Source organism: Lepidochelys kempii, chromosome 11 (genome assembly GCF_965140265.1).
Source record: "Lepidochelys kempii isolate rLepKem1 chromosome 11, rLepKem1.hap2, whole genome shotgun sequence".
In the NCBI taxonomy this organism is placed as follows: domain Eukaryota; kingdom Metazoa; phylum Chordata; order Testudines; family Cheloniidae; genus Lepidochelys; species Lepidochelys kempii.
The window spans coordinates 15,636,891-15,653,368 of NC_133266.1; the positions used below are offsets into that span (position 1 = coordinate 15,636,891).

General features: G+C 42.5%; 1 protein-coding gene across 3 annotated transcripts in view; it reads right to left on the reverse strand.

Annotated features, from left to right (window-relative positions):
* Window positions 1-16,478, reverse strand: part of DPP10 (dipeptidyl peptidase like 10) — a 451,693-nt gene that overhangs the window by 67,024 nt on the left and 368,191 nt on the right. The window lies entirely within an intron of this gene.

Consider the following 16,478-nt stretch of genomic DNA (forward strand, 5'->3'; position numbering starts at 1 on the left):
AAAAAAAAAAAAAAAAAAAAGTGAGGACTTAAGTTTGTTTTTGCTGGGAAAAAGAAATGTATATAAGTAACACTAGGCAAGGTGGCCTACTTAATTGTTTAAGGAAGCCTAGTTGAAATAAGATCATTTTGCCAAATGGTTTTTCTTTTAGCCAGTTAAAAGCATTTATTTATGCCAAGACAGATCCTCAGGTGGTGTAAATGGGTGTGGCTCCAATATCTAGCATTGCCTCCAATGTATAAAGAAATGTTTTTAACTGGCTAAAAGAACAACTGGAAATATGATCTTATTTCATTTAGGTTTCTTTGAATAACTAGCTCAATCTTGTCCATTATTGTAGAACAATAACAAGGACAAAATATTACTTGTATTTCTTTTTTTCTTACCTTGTAGGTTGTTTCTGTCTCAAACTGTGAAAACATCTTTAATGTCTGGGTGCTGTAGTGAAAAGCTTTCATTTAAATACTGTATTGTCAGTCACCATGCAGGATTAGGAACTACTTTTATAACTGAACCATGAAAAGGGTCTTTAATCTTGTTACTACTATTTAGAATGTGTTGCTAATTGAATTTGACACTCTGCATATAAGAAAATATCTCACAAGGAACATCTAGTTGTTGGTTCCACTGATCACATGGTTACTCATTCTTACTCAGTATTAATTATTTAATAAAGTGCCCCTATCCCATCTTCCCTGACAACCCAAACAGCCAGCTTTTCATCCTTCAAACATTCCCACAAACATCCTAGTGTAATCTCTCATCACAAATTCCCCTTTCCTCTTCACTACTCCTGATCTCAGACTCCAACCGCTGTGAAATCTGTGCCTATCCTGCCCCACAGGAAATTCTTTCTCCCCATTGCACATGAGGAGTGGAGCTGCTGGGGACCTGTGCCCACCCTCTACCCACTTGTTCACTGCTAGAGTCCAAGTGCTAGAGATGATTTTATTAGCTAAAAATGATGAAACTGTGTTACCCATGACACCGAGTGCAATACAGATATTAATAAACTAAACAAGATTTAAACGCAGGACCTTGCAGAACTAAATCAACCACCTAGACTAAACATGCTGCTCTAAATCATCCCCTCCACTGCCAGGTCTGTGCACTGTTGTGCAGGATTTAGTCCCAAAAGAATAATGTGTTCATGCCTCATGTTGTAGAAATACCTTAGTATAAATCACCATTAAGTTCAGTCATTCAGCCCCAGCCTGTAACTTTGAGCACTTGTTATAATTCATCTGGTGTCATTTTTGAGTTACAGGAGCCCATAAAAAGTGTTTGAAGTCAAAGAAATTACTCCATGCAGATTTCTTACAAATATGTAAAGGACCAAAACCCCAGAGTCATTGGGTTTAAGACTTTTCACATTGTGGTTCATCTGAGAGCATTTATTTTTATAGATCAATTGACCACATTCCACTCCTTGAAAACAAGGCCTTAGAATGAAAATGTTCATATCTATTAGTATAGCAAAGCAGATAGCACATAATTACAACAACATTAGCACTAAAATCAATTGGTAGTATGCTTAACATGAAAATTGCTAACATTGGACTTAACCATGGCTTTGCGACAAGCCCTGAACAAGGGTCAGTGCATTGGTACGGTGCCCCAGGAGCAGCCCATGATTCTAGAAGTCAGGATCTGCCTCCTGTTTTTTTGCTACTCTGTGGGGGAAATACATTGTGCCAGGTCTAAAGTCCCTGCCTAGTGCAACATAATTCTCCTGACATGCCCTGCATGCCCGCTTGTGATCCTAGTAGCTGGCACAATTGAGTAAGTTGGTGCTATATTCTCTTTTGTTCAGCCACCTAAACCAGGCCACAGGCTAGCCCACAGTTGTGATTATAGTAAGAACAGTAATGTACTTTCCTAGGACAATTGAAGGCTGGAAAATAAATTTAATGCATATTATTTTTGGACATTGATGAGCTGCATAAATATTATAAAGTAAGCATCTTAATACACAGCAACAATGGATAAAACCACCTCTCATGCATCTTGCAACCAGCTGACACTGATCATCAGCTAATTTGGCAATGTGCTCCTTTCAAATAGCTCCAAAAACTGAAAGCAGGAATGCAATCAAATGGAATCTACTTCCTTAGAATTTCAAAGTGAAACTGAGTTCTGACTGCAATGGAAGGAACATATTAATCTGCTTCCTGATAATGTATAATTATGCAAGTGTGAATTGCCATTTGGAGAGCCATAGAATTGGGAATTATTTTGCATGGCATGAATACCCCAGCAAAGACTAGACGTGGGTACCAATATTGCAAATTCCAAGCATTCAAAAATCAAGAGCCACACCCCAGAAAAGCATGAGATTGACTTAAAAACCAAGAAATTTTGTTTTCTTTTTTATTTGCTCTTTGGATTTTGAGCTGTGCATTGGAACAGTGCAGGAAATGGTTTTTCCTGTCCCACAAAGTTTTTGAGATTTCAAAAAATTCTCCTGTTCTGAATCATGACAAAATGGTGATATCTCAAACATCCCCTGTGCAAACTGAAAATCTGAAAATAAATTTGGTTTGGCTCAATCAAAATGTTTCATTTTAATAACATCAATAGATTTTGTTTAGATTTTGACCACTTTTTCTTTTTTAAAAAATATTATAATTAAGTGACATTTTGAAATGAAAAGTTATTTACAACTTGAAGCCCAGAATGTTTTGTTCTGAAATGTTGAAACACACATTTCAACAATTTTTATTTTTTTCCAAAATGTTTTTGACTCAAAAAATTTGTCAAAACCAATCCTTTTCCACAAAAACATTTCAGTCGTGATCAATCAGCATCTTCTGATAAAAAAATGTTTTGTTGCAAAATCCCTGACCAGTTCTACTCTATATTGCACTCATGCCACATTTTCAAGCTTTATTCTGCAAAACTGATGTCTGTAAACTTATTTTATTATTTATGCATTTATGAATTATGAATTTGTTATTGGTATTACTGTAGCATCTAGGAGCCTCCCTCATGGCCCAGGACCCCCTCGTGTTAGGTACGGCCCAATTTTTTTAATTAAGAACTCAGATTCTCATTTAATCACATGCCTCCAAGAGGTGGGGCTTGAAGGAAAACATGAAATATCACAAGACTCATGTTAAATTTATGAGAGTTGGCAATACTGGAGTAGACTATGAATAGACTACACTGCAAACTGAGATGTGATTACAGTACAATTATTATGCTAACTTTACCCATGCTCACACCCCTAAATTCTATAGTAATATAAATTAAATAAATACAAACCACATATCTGGGACACGAATCCTGAAAACACACACATTCTTAATTTTACTAATGTGAATAGTCAGGATTTTCAAAGTAGCAAAATTAAGCACATGTGTAACTGTTTACAGGAGCACGGCCTCAGTGCACACTCTTACTTACTCAAAAGGGTGATGATGTGTATTTTAACATCTTCCCTTGGAGTTCTATCTCCAGAAGGGTCTGTGGGTATTGCTGACGTACACTACACTAAGTGAATGTTGCAGGTTTTTCTTAATACAAACTCATATCCAGTTATTAATATTATGGTTTTACAGGGATATACTGAACACTAAAATTTGCTGACTCCATCTTCTAAAATTATTAGAAGAGAAATTGCTAAAACTATGTCAGAGAGATTCTCATAAATTCATCAATGGCTTTGTGCCTAAAATGCTTTCCCAGCTTTTAGGCATGATGATAAGAAAATAAATTGAAAAAGGCATAAGGTGGAACCAGGCTACGCTATCTCACTTGAAAATTGCATTACTATTTTTTAACTGCTTCTCACCATACCCTTTAGTATTTGGGGCATAGACCACTTAGTGAATAAAACTTCAAAGTGTGTAAATATCAAACCCTAACCTCAACATTGCATGACCTATTATTTCCTTAGCGTGTTATTTGACAAACCTATTCATTTTCAAATTTAACAAGCCAACAAAATCTAGCATGTGTTTAATTAAATCTTTGCCTTTAATTAAACATATCTTTTTAGGATAATTTGGATTAACAAGAAATTTAATTCTGATAATAATGAAATTCACTTCAATTTAGTGCGAAGAATTGAAGATTCTGTTAACTTTAATGTTTTATATGTGACAATAATCCTTTCCCACCCCTTCTGCTGCATCTCAGTCAGCTCCTAAAAAATCTCCATTGATCCCTCAACTAAATTAACTTCTTTCGAGATACTTGTTTATGGTTTGTAAAATGTTTCACAATATCAAATTATGAAATATTCTTCAAGGACTAATTCCTGTGGGCAGCACCCAGTCATAGAATCATAGAATATCAGGGTTGGAAGGGACCCCAGAAGGTCATCTAGTCCAACCCCCTGCTCCAAGCAGAACCAATTCCCAGTTAAATCATCCCAGCCAGGGCTTTGTCAAGCCTGACCTTAAAAACCTTTAAGGAAGGAGATTCTACCACCTCCCTAGGTAACGCATTCCAGTGTTTCACCACCCTCTTAGTGAAAAAGTTTTTCCTAATATCCAATCTAAACCTCCCCCACTGCAACTTGAGACCATTACTCCTCGTTCTGTCATCTGCTACCATTGAGAACAGTCTAGAGCCATCCTCTCTGGAACCACCTCTCAGGTAGTTGAAAGCAGCTATCAAATCCCCCCTCATTCTTCTCTTCTGCAGGCTAAACAATCCCAGCTCCCTCAGCCTCTCCTCATAACTCATGTGTTCCAGTCCCCTAATCATTTTTGTTGCCCTTCGCTGGACTCTCTCCAATTTATCCACATCCTTCTTGAAGTGTGGGGCCCAAAACTGGACACAGTACTCCAGATGAGGCCTCACCAATGTTGAATAGAGGGGAATGATCACGTCCCACGATCTGCTCGCTATGCCCCTACTTATACATCCCAAAATGCCATTGGCCTTCTTGGCAACAAGGGCACACTGCTAACTCATATCCAGCTTCTCGTCCACTGTCACCCCTAGGTCCTTTTCCGCAGAACTGCTGCCTAGCCATTCGGTCCCTAGTCTGTAGCTGTGCATTGGGTTCTTCCGTCCTAAGTGCAGGACCCTGCACTTATCCTTATTGAACCTCATCAGATTTCTTTTGGCCCAATCCTCCAATTTGTCTAGGTCTTTCTGTATCCTATCCCTCCCCTCCAGCGTATCTACCACTCCTCCCAGTTTAGTATCATCCGCAAATTTTCTGAGAGTGCAATCCACACCATCCTCCAGATCATTTATGAAGATATTGAACAAAACTGGCCCCAGGACCAACCCTTGGGGTACTCCACTTGATACCGGCTGCCAACTAGATATGGAGCCATTGATCACTACCCGTTGAGCCCGACAATCTAGCCAGCTTTCTACCCACCTTGTAGTGCATTCATCCAGCCCATACTTCCTTAACTTGCTGACAAGAATACTGTGGGAGACCGTGTCAAAAGCTTTGCTAAAGTCAAGAAACAATACATCCACTGCTTTCCCTTCATCCACAGAACCAGTAATCTCATCATAAAAGGCGATTAGATTAGTCAGGCATGACCTTCCCTTGGTGAATCCATGCTGGCTGTTCCTGATCACTTTCCTCTCCTGCAAGTGCTTCAGGATTGATTCTTTGAGGACCTACTCCATGATTTTTCCAGGGACTGAAGTGAGGCTGACTGGCCTGTAGTTCCCAGGATCCTCCTTCTTCCCTTTTTTAAAGATTGGCACTACATTAGCCTTTTTCCAGTCATCCAGGACTTCCCCGGTTCGCCACGAGTTTTCAAAGATAATGGCCAATGGCTCTGCAATTACAGCCGCCAATTCCTTCAGCACTCTCGGATGCAACTCGTCCGGCCCCATGGACTTGTGCACGTCCAGCTTTTCTAAATAGTCCCTAACCGCCTCTATCTCCACAGAGGGCTGGCCATCTCTTCCCCATTTTGTGATGCCCAGCGCAGCAGTCTGGGAGCTGACCTTGTTAGTGAAAACAGAGGCAAAAAAAGCATTGCGTACATTAGCTTTTTCCACATCCTCTGTCACTAGGTTGCCTCCCTCATTCAGTAAGGGGCCCACACATTCCTTGGCTTTCTTCTTGTTGCCAACATACCTGAAGAAACCCTTCTTGTTACTCTTGACATCTCTGGCTAGCTGCAGCTCCAGGTGCGATTTGGCCCTCCTGATAACATTCCTACATGTCCGAGCAATATTTTTATACTCTTCCCTGGTCATATGTCCAACCTTCCACTTCTTGTAAGCTTCTTTTTTATGTTTAAGATCCGCTAGGATTTCACCATTGAGCCAAGCTGGTCGCCTGCCATATTTACTATTCTTTCGACTCATTGGGATGGTTTGTCCCTGTAACCGCAACAGGGATTCCTTGAAATACAGCCAGCTCTCCTGGACTCCTTTCCCCTTCAAGTTAGTCCCCCAGGGGATCCTGGCCATCCGTTCCCTGAGGGAGTCGAAGTCTGCTTTCCTGAAGTCCAGGGTCCGTATCCTGCTGCTTACCTTTCTTCCCTGCGTCAGGATCCTGAACTCAACCAACTCATGGTCACTGCCTCCCAGATTCCCATCCACTTTTGCTTCCCCCACTAATTCTACCCGGTTTGTGAGCAGCAGGTCAAGAAAAGTGCCCCCCCTAGTTGGCTCCTCTAGCACTTGCGCCAGGAAATTGTCCCCTACGCTTTCCAAAAACTTCCTGGATTGTCTATGCACCGCTGTATTGCTCTCCCAGCAGATATCAGGAAAATTAAAGTCACCCATGAGAATCAGGGCATGCGATCTAGTAGCTTCCGTGAGCTGCCGGAAGACAGCCTCATCTACCTCATCCCCCTGGTCCGGTGGTCTATAGCAGACTCCCACCACTACATCACTCTTGTTGCACACACTTCTAAACGTAATCCAGAGACACTCAGGTTTTTCTGCAGTTTCGTACCGGAGCTCTGAGCAGTCATACTGCTCCCTTACATACAGTGCTACTCCCCCACCTTTTCTGCCCTGCCTGTCCTTCCTGAACAGTTTATAACCATCCATGACAGTACTCCAGTCATGTGAGTTATCCCACCAAGTCTCTGTTATTCCGATCACGTCATAGTTCCTTGACATCACCAGGACCTCCAGTTCTCCCTGCTTGTTTCCAAGGCTTTGTGCATTTGTATATAAGCACTTGAGATAACCTGTTGATCGCCCCTCATTCCCAGTATGAGGCAGGAGCCCTCCCCTCACAGACATTCCTGCCTGTGCTTCCTCCCGGTATCCCGCTTTCCCACTTACCTCAGGGCTTTGGTCTCTTTCCCCCGGTGAACCTAGTTTAAAGCCCTCCTCACTAGGTTAGCCAGCCTGCTGGCAAAGATGCTCTTCCCTCTCTTCGTAAGATGGAGCCCGTCTCTGCCCAGCACTCCTCCTTCATGGAACACCATCCCATGGTCAAAGAAACCAAAGCCTTCTCTCCAACACCACCTGCGTAGCCATTCGTTGACTTCCACGATTCGACGCTCCCTACCTAGGCCTTTTCCTTCCACGGGGAGGTTGGACGAGAACACCACTTGCGCCTCCAACTCCTTTATCCTTCTTCCTAGAGCCACATAGTCCGCAGTGATCCGCTCAAGGTCATTCTTGGCAGTATCATTGGTGCCCACGTGGAGAAGCAGGAAGGGGTAGCGATCCGAGGGCTTGATGAGTCTCGGCAGTCTCTCCATCACATCGCGAATCTTAGCCCCTGGCAAGCAGCAGACTTCTCGGTTTTCCCGGTCAGGGCGGCAGATAGATGACTCAGTCCCCCGGAGGAGAGAGTCCCCGACCACCACCACCCGCCTTCTCCTCTTGGGAGTGGTGGTCGTGGAACTCCCAACCTCAGGACATCGCATCTCATGCCTTCCAACCAGCGGAGTCTCCTTCTGCTGTCCAGGTAGTTAGGGCCAGATAATAGGCAGATGTGCAAGGGTGGAGAAATCTTCTCTTAAAGTTGTGACGGCTAATCTACTGCTAATAACTGGCGTAGCTCCTGGGCCTTCTTAATCACTTCCACTGCTGCAGGTGGAGAGGATCCATGGAGTGCTAGAATCTCCAAATACACCCCCAACCCTTCTCTCAGCCCCCTATGTATTTCAGAGCAGGGCGTATGAATGGAGCTGGATTTTGTGCTATGCAGATGATGTGCACCTTTCTTCTAGTTCCACTGCCAGTGGCCCCCTTTTCCCAGCATCTGGCCATGGAGGGCAGGACTGGATTTACCCTGAAGAGATCTGCACACATTTTAGTGACACATATGTGCTGCAGAGTTCTACTCTGAATGTAGAAGCAAATCCAAACTTTCTTGAAGTTCAAGGGTGTTCTATTTCTGCCCAGCATAAATGCACGGGCAGCTCAGTGTGCAGTCTTTACATTATTTATCTCATTTACTTCACTGGAATTACAGACATCAGCAAGGGTTCAGATGCCCAGTGCAAAGTTAAGATTCAGAGATGAACTTCCCCAAAAATTGCGGGTGAGGAGCTGGAACTAATGGCTTAATTTTGATCTATTTCTAATACATCTGCTTTGGTCTAGAGTGTAATAAATAAATAAAATAATGGAAGGTACTGATAACAATCAAACAGAATTCTAGTTAGCATATCCTTTAATATAATCTGATTATTCATCATAGTGTCACTGAAAAACTAACCCCGATCCCAAACTAGTTAGCATAACAGGAAATCCTATACTAAGATAATGAGTGAATTTTTCCAATTACTTTTTCGTAGCCTGTCTGTGACCAATTTGCATGACTCTAAGATTCATAACAACAAGAAGACAAGCAGCGTGCACCGTCAAAGATAATAGAAATATGCACTGCGAGCTATGAGGGTCAGTGAGTTCTGAAACAATTTAACCTCTACCAACTAGTTTTAATAGCCTCCAGAAATTTAATTTTCAAGATGAAATGATAATACCAAATGTCCAGTGTCTTGTCTTGGGGGAATCAACAATAGTAGAATCCCAAGAAAACAGAGGTTTGTCACATGCTACAGAATATAATATATGTTAGCACCTCTGGCATACTCCAATTCTGAAAAGTAGTAAAATTGTGGTTAGTGAGATTGGGAAGATTAATAAATTTCTCCACGCACTGGACTTGTTTATGCTCATCTGAAGTCAGCTGTAATTTTTTCCCCCCAAAAAAACAATTTTTTATGTGTTCTTAGCCTCCATGTGTTAAAGTAAATCACTGTTATAAAATAAGGGAGAGGCAGTTATGTTGGAAAGTAAGTAAGCCTGATTATCCCCCCCCCCCCCCAAAATAAAAGCAAATGAATCATTATCTGGATCGTAAAAGAACCAGTTTAAAAGCACAATCACATTTTATTATTTTATTTAAGAATCTGTATTCTCTTTACATAGCACCATGCAATATCCCTGTCAGAACTTCACCATTTACCATAAACCTTTAAAATTGATCATACTCAAGTATGTCTGCAGTACCTGTAGACATATCTGAGCTAGTTTTGATCTAGCTTTCAATGGAAGACAGGAACCTAAATTCCTTTGAGGATCTTGGCCCATCTGCTGAAAGCATAGAGAGTTTGTGGGCTATTGGCATGCCAGTGGATCTGCAACTAGCTCAGTTGTCTCAGGATCAGGTGGTGGAGGGCACAGCAGCAAGGGAAGCAACTGCAACCTAAGGCTACAGAACCACAATACAACTTCACTATGGTTTCATTGTCTGAAGTGAAGGTTTTTCTTCCCTGCTTTCTACAGAGCTCCCCAGAGCACAATTCTTATTTGGGCTGCTTGCTGAACAAGACTCACACTCATGTCTTTCTTGCCAGGAAGAGTTCATACATTTCTAACTTCAAACTCAGGTACTTATATGGCCCTTCACAACATTCTGGTGAGGTGAAGTGTCGAGAGAGCCTCTACTAGAGTGGTCTACCTCCTTATAGGCCAGGAGGATGGGAAGAAGCCAGCTTTGTTCTGGAACAGGGCCAGGAATCACCCAACGCAACTGGACAGCATAAAGTGATTGGAGCAGATGATTACCAGCTGGAGGATATATATATATATATGAGGACCCCAGCTCCAGGAGAGAGCCTGAGACTAGCAGAGGGCTGGGAGCATGCTCGCCTGTATGTAGCAGAGGACTGTGAAGAGACCTGGAGACCCTCATAGACTGGAGAAGGTCCTGATTAGTAAGCTGTAGAATGCAAGAGGATGCTATAAGATAGTCCTCTCTCCTGTTCTCCGCCTATTACTTAACGATGTTATTCCATGTTTACTTTATGTTGAAGAATAAACTAAGCTCAGAGGCATGGGCTATAAACTTGGGAGTGGCCAATTCACTGTCTCAGGCTAGTGATTGGGTCCAACCTAACACACCACTGGCATTATACAAATAATACATGATAAACAAAGGCAGTATTATTTGTGGTCAAACACCAGCATTGTGCTTGATATTAGACAAGATTAAAAGAGACAGTTGTTGCGCAATATCCCATCCTTCAGGGTCAACTCATGTGCTTAAACTGTGACTCTGTAAGATCCCAATCCTGCAAATGACAGGTGAACAACAAGAATAAAACAAACATTTGGAGACCCAGCTGATTTTTTTTCTTTTGTTGTTTAAATAAAATGGAAGTAGTGGTATATTTAGAGGTGTTTGCATCTGAAGGTATCATGGAAGTAATGGAGTGTCTGAAGAAGAGGGTGGGATCATTGGGAAGGAAAGGAAAGTGGGAGAGCGACACAAGAGGAATATGAGGCTGATACCACTGGCTGAGTGACGAGGATAAGGTGCAATGTAATAAGGTGTAATGAACAGAGAGACTGAGATGCAAAGCTGGAGTTGTGCAGAGCCTTGATAGCTAATGCAATAATCTTATATTTGATTCAATAGACGAGGTGCAGGAACTGGGTAATCAAACAGGAGACAACATGGCTGAAGAGGAGGGGAAGGAAGATGATTTTGGGTGCTGGATTCTGGGTAGACTGGAAGCAAGTGATATGTAAACAGAGGCCAGAGAGAAAGGGCTGTAGTTAAGGTGGCAGATAAACCCAGAAGTGTTTTAGCTGCAAGGATAATAGGAGGGTGGACAGGTTTTATATGTATATAGTAAAGAAAAATAATAGACTTAATAAATTTGAATAAAATAAAATTCCCTATAAGTGTTAAAGACATTTAAGATATCTACATCACATCTTATTGTGATTATTACATTATTATTGCTTTCTGATATTACTATTTCAGAAGCATCTAGAGGACCCAAGTGAGATCAAGGCCACACTGAACTTAGCGCTGTACGATCATAATAAGATATAGTATACTCTAAATAGATTAGACAAACAAGGGAGATGAAAGGAAATGAGTTACTGAGAGTTACTAAGTGACTTGGCGAAGGTCACCCAGCCAGTGAGTGCAGAACTTAGAACAGGACCCAGATCCTCAGACTCCAGTTCAGCATCTCTCGCACTGGACCAAGCTGTATCTCTTTTTGCTCCTAACAAGATAAAAGCTTCACTCTGGTGCTGCTGCCTGGAGCAAGTGTGACTGTTTACATCCCGCATTCCCTGCTTAACCTCCACCATTAAAAATGCTGCTGGGTAGAGCAAGGAGTTCATCACATCATAAGTGTTGTCTACGTTCCACAGCTTCTTCTGGTGATACTCCCTGATAATTACTGGTTATTCTTCAAAAGCGACAAGAAGTTTTTCCATCTCGGCTTGTCTCTTAAGCATGAGAGAGAACAAATGGGTAACCATAGGATATTAACCAGGGCCAAATCCTGCATTCCTTTGATAGATCAATCCTGACCCAGTAATATTTCCAAATGAAGCCTGCAGAGCCCACACATGCTAACACACTTCAATAAAAACAATATCATGTAAATAATATAAAGATCCCATATTTTCAATATTTACAGGTCAGACATTTTCTTGTGACCTCTGGATCTAGGACAGGTCTATCTGGACCTTTAACCACTTGTGAGGAGCTGACCCAAAAGCAAATTGGAACAAAACGTTAAGTTTCCAAGACACACACAATTGTGATTGAAAAAGATGTTAAGAAAACAACCCAGATAAAAAGATAGGAGAGAAACCTGGATAAGATCCTCTTTAGCCTTATTAAACACTGAGACAAAGTATTTGTTTAGATATTGGGCCATGCCTAGATTATCCTTAACCTCCACTCCATCCTCATTTTTAGCGGTCCCACTTCTACTTTCGTGATTGGCTGCAGGTGTTCTAATCAACCTGTCTGTCTTAATTGTCTCCAGAAGGTTCCTGATTGTTCTGGAACCTTCCCTGTTACCTTACCCAGGGAAAAGAGACTTACTTAACCTGGGTCTAATATATCTGCCTTCTATTACTCTCCTGTAGCCATCTGGCCCGACTCTGTCACTATATATCTATATCTATATCTATCTCCGCTGATTATATTGCCCTCAGTTATGGCATATACTTATTGTCCACTCTCCTGCCCCAAGGTTCTGTTAAAAGAATTTATTTAGAATAGCAGAAAGTCTATATCTTGATGGCTTCACTTACCACTATCCAGTGGATTCTAATATGTATGCTACTGATTCTTAATTACATAGAGATATGACAAGACAGCTCTGCTAAATGGCTGCTTAATCTGACAGCTATTAAACCAGGTCAGGTGCATGCTTGGTGATGTATTTACAATTCACTCTCCTTTCAGTGCACTTAGGGAAATCCAGGGATCAAATCCACCCAACATATCTTGTTCTCTTAGCCTCCATGGCAACATTATGGCTTCTAATGTCAAAACCTACACTTTGGACTTCTCAAATTTTAAGTATCAGCTATAGTAATTAAAAATATGCAACCCAAACAATATTTTACATTGCTAGGTATAAAGTTCCTGATTGCTTAGGGCCTCCTAGCCTAGCAAAGTTAATTGGAATTTTTCCAATGCCTAAAGTCTTTGATTTAAATAAATGTTTAGGCTTCCAGGCCCTGATCCAGTAAAGCACTTAAGAATGTGCTTAATTGCTTTGCCAGATTGGGGTCTGGAGGATGACCATTCCATTTTGCAACAACTTTCAAATTTTCAAAATTTGCTTTAACTCCACATTGGAAAGAAAACAAGCCCTCTCCTGGTATACATGCAGTCACACTTGGTCATGCCTTGTACGTTTTTGGAACTCTGCTTTTCTAATGGCAATAAAAAGGGCCAGTATGTGATATGCTTGCTCAGACTGACTTGTAATGTACACCAAAAGAAGCCCCATTGACATGGGTTGGGCTACTCACAAAGTAAAGTGCTACTCAGTGAGAGCTCTCTAGGGCATGCACTCTGAGCTGCATTCTCTGATTTGCTATGGCTGCTCTGAACCTCTCAGGCAGTGTAAAATGGCCATGTCAGAGGATGGCAGTGGAGCAGTCCCTTTGTATAGGGAAAGTCATGGTAGGAGTCGGTGGGCTGGGATCTTGGAGGAGTGAAGCTCACCGTTTTACACCAGTGGCCTGAACAAGTACAGTTCCCCAGCATCTCTAACTTAAACTGGGGTTGGGCCGTGTGGATTAGGCAGCCATAACCAGCTCCTGAAACTGAGTTAGGCTGCAGGGGAGAATATACTCTTGTGTTCTTTTCTGTATGGAAAGCACCTGACACACTGTGAATGATACAGAAAATAAACAGTAATCAATAATAACACTGGCAACCAGCAGTTAGTAGATTCATTCTTGAGTGGGGCTGATTTTCTAAACCTTGTGATTAACCAAAGGAATTTTCACAAGGAGAGACACGATGACAGGATATTCTGGAGGCTGTGGGGAATTAATTCACTAGCTGTTGATTAGTTTGACATATGTGGGTCTTAAAACATTAAATTTTCAAGTGTTACAAAGCATTGTTTTGTCTTTCAATTAAAATACACTGGAGTTGGGGCCACTTGTTCAGGGAAAGCCCCTGGCAGGCCGGACCAGTTTGTTTACCTGCTGCGTCCGCAGGTTCGGCCAATTGCAGCTCCCACTGGCCACGGTTCGCCGCTCCAGGCCAATGGGGGCTGCGGGAAGTGGTGTGGGCCGAGGGACGTACCGGCCACTGCTTCCTGCAGCCTTCACTGGCCTGCAGCAGCAAACCGTGGCCAGTGGGAGCCGCGATCGGCCGAACCTGCGGACGCGGCAGGTAAGCAAACTGGTCCGGCCCGCCAGGGTCTTTCCCTGAACAAGCGTGTCCCACATTTGCGAAACACTGTATTAGACCAATACTACTGAAGGGACTTTCTCTCTGAAAGACTTCAATAGTCATATATGATTGTTTTTGTTAATAAACATATCTGGTTTTAGAGCCTGAATTAGAAAAGCACTATACCTGTCAAGTTTCCAAATGTTTGCTTTATGAGATTTTAGAAGAATATCACCTTGAATTTTTCCCCCTTTCCTTTTCTCTGGGTGGTAAACACCCAGCTCTTATCGTTCACTCACAACTGAAATTTGAATGAGTTTTAAAGACACTTTTATTGCCCTACTGTTTTTTGAGTCTAGGAATCAAAGAGACATCTGTTCAAATGAGCCTCTGAAAGGCTACATAAAAACTTGGCACATTAAGCTTTTGTGTGTGGATCCTCCCATTTGCTTGTGAATATAACTATTCAATCTATTCACATAGACAGATGTGCACTATATGTAGGAATGTAGGGCATGTAGGAATGAAATCAGGAGGGCCAAATCGAACCTGAATCTGCAGCTAGCAAGAGATGTCAAGAATAACAAGAAGGGTTTCTTCAGGTATGTTGGCAACAAGAAGAAAGCCAAGGAAAGTGTGGGCCCCTTACTGAATGAGAGAGGCAACCTAGTGACAGAGGATGTGGAAAAAGCTAATGTACTCAATGCTTTTTTTGCCTCTGTCTTCACTAACAAGGTCAGCTCCCAGACTGCTGCGCTGGGCATCACAACATGGGGAGTAGATGGCCAGCCCTCTGTGGAAAAAGAGGTGGTTAGGGACTATTTAGAAAAGCTGGACGTGCACAAGTCCATGGGGCCGGACAAGTTGCATCTGAGAGTGCTAAAGGAATTGGAGGCTGTGATTGCAGAGCCATTGGCCATTATCTTTGAAAACTCGTGGCGAACAGGGGAAGTCCCAGATGACTGGAAAAAGGCTAATGTAGTGCCAATCTTTAAAAAAGGGAAGAAGGAGGATCCTGGGAACTACAGGCCAGTCAGCCTCACCTCAGTCCCTGGAAAAATCATGGAGCAGGTCCTCAAGGAATCAATCCTGAAGCACTTACATGAGAGGAAAGTGATCAGGAACAGCCAGCATGGATTCACCAAGGGAAGGTCATGCCTGACTAATCTAATCGCCTTCTATGATGAGATTACTGGTTCTGTGGATGAAGGGAAAGCAGTGGATGTATTGTATCTTGACTTTAGCAAAGCTTTTGACACGGTCTCCCACAGTATTCTTGTCAGCAAGTTAAAGAAGTATGGGCTGGATGAATGCACTATAAGGTGGGTAGAAAGTTGGCTAGATTGTCGGGCTCAACGGGTAGTGATCAATGGCCCCATGTCTAGTTGGCAGCCAGTGTCAAGTGGAGTGCCCCAGGGGTCGGTCCTGGGGCCGTTTTTGTTCAATATCTTCATAAATGATCTGGAGGATGGTGTGGATTGCACTCTCAGCAAATTTGCGGATGATACTAAACTGGGAGGAGTGGTAAATACGCTGGAGGGCAGGGATAGGATACAGAGGGACCTAGACAAATTGGAGGATTGGGCCAAAAGAAATCTGATGAGGTTCAATAAGGATAAGTGCAGGGTCCTGCACTTAGGACGGAAGAACCCAATGCACAGTTACAGACTAGGGACCGAATGGCTAGGCAGCAGTTCTGCGGAATAGGACCTAGGGGTGACAGTGGACGAGAAGCTGGATATGAGTCAGCAGTGTGCCCTTGTTGCCAAGAAGGCCAATGGCATTTTGGGATGTATAAGTAGGGGCATAGCGAGCAGATCGTGGGACGTGATCGTCCCCCTCTATTCGACATTGGTGAGGCCTCATCTGGAGTACTGTGTCCAGTTTTGGGCCCCACACTACAAGAAGGATGTGGATAAATTGGAGAGAGTCCAGCGAAGGGCAACAAAAATGATTAGGGGTCTGGAACACATGAGTTATGAGGAGAGGCTGAGGGAACTGGGATTGTTTAGTCTGGAGAAGAGAAGAATGAGGGGGGATTTGATAGCTGCTTTCAACTACCTGAGAGGTGGTTCCAGAGAGGATGGTTCTAGACTATTCTCAGTGGTAGAAGAGGACAGGACAAGGAATAATGGTCTCAAGTTGCAGTGGGGGAGGTTTAGGTTGGAAATTAGGAAAAACTTTTTCATTAGGAGGGTGGTGAAACACTGGAATGCGTTACCTAGGGAGGTGGTAGAATCTCCTTCCTTAGAAGTTTTTAAGGTTAGGCTTGACAAAGCCCTGGCTGGGATGATTTAATTGGGGATTGGTCCTGCTTTGAGCAGGGGGTTGGACTAGATGACCTCCTGAGGTCCCTTCCAACCCTGATATTCTATGATTCTATAAAAAATTTACAGGC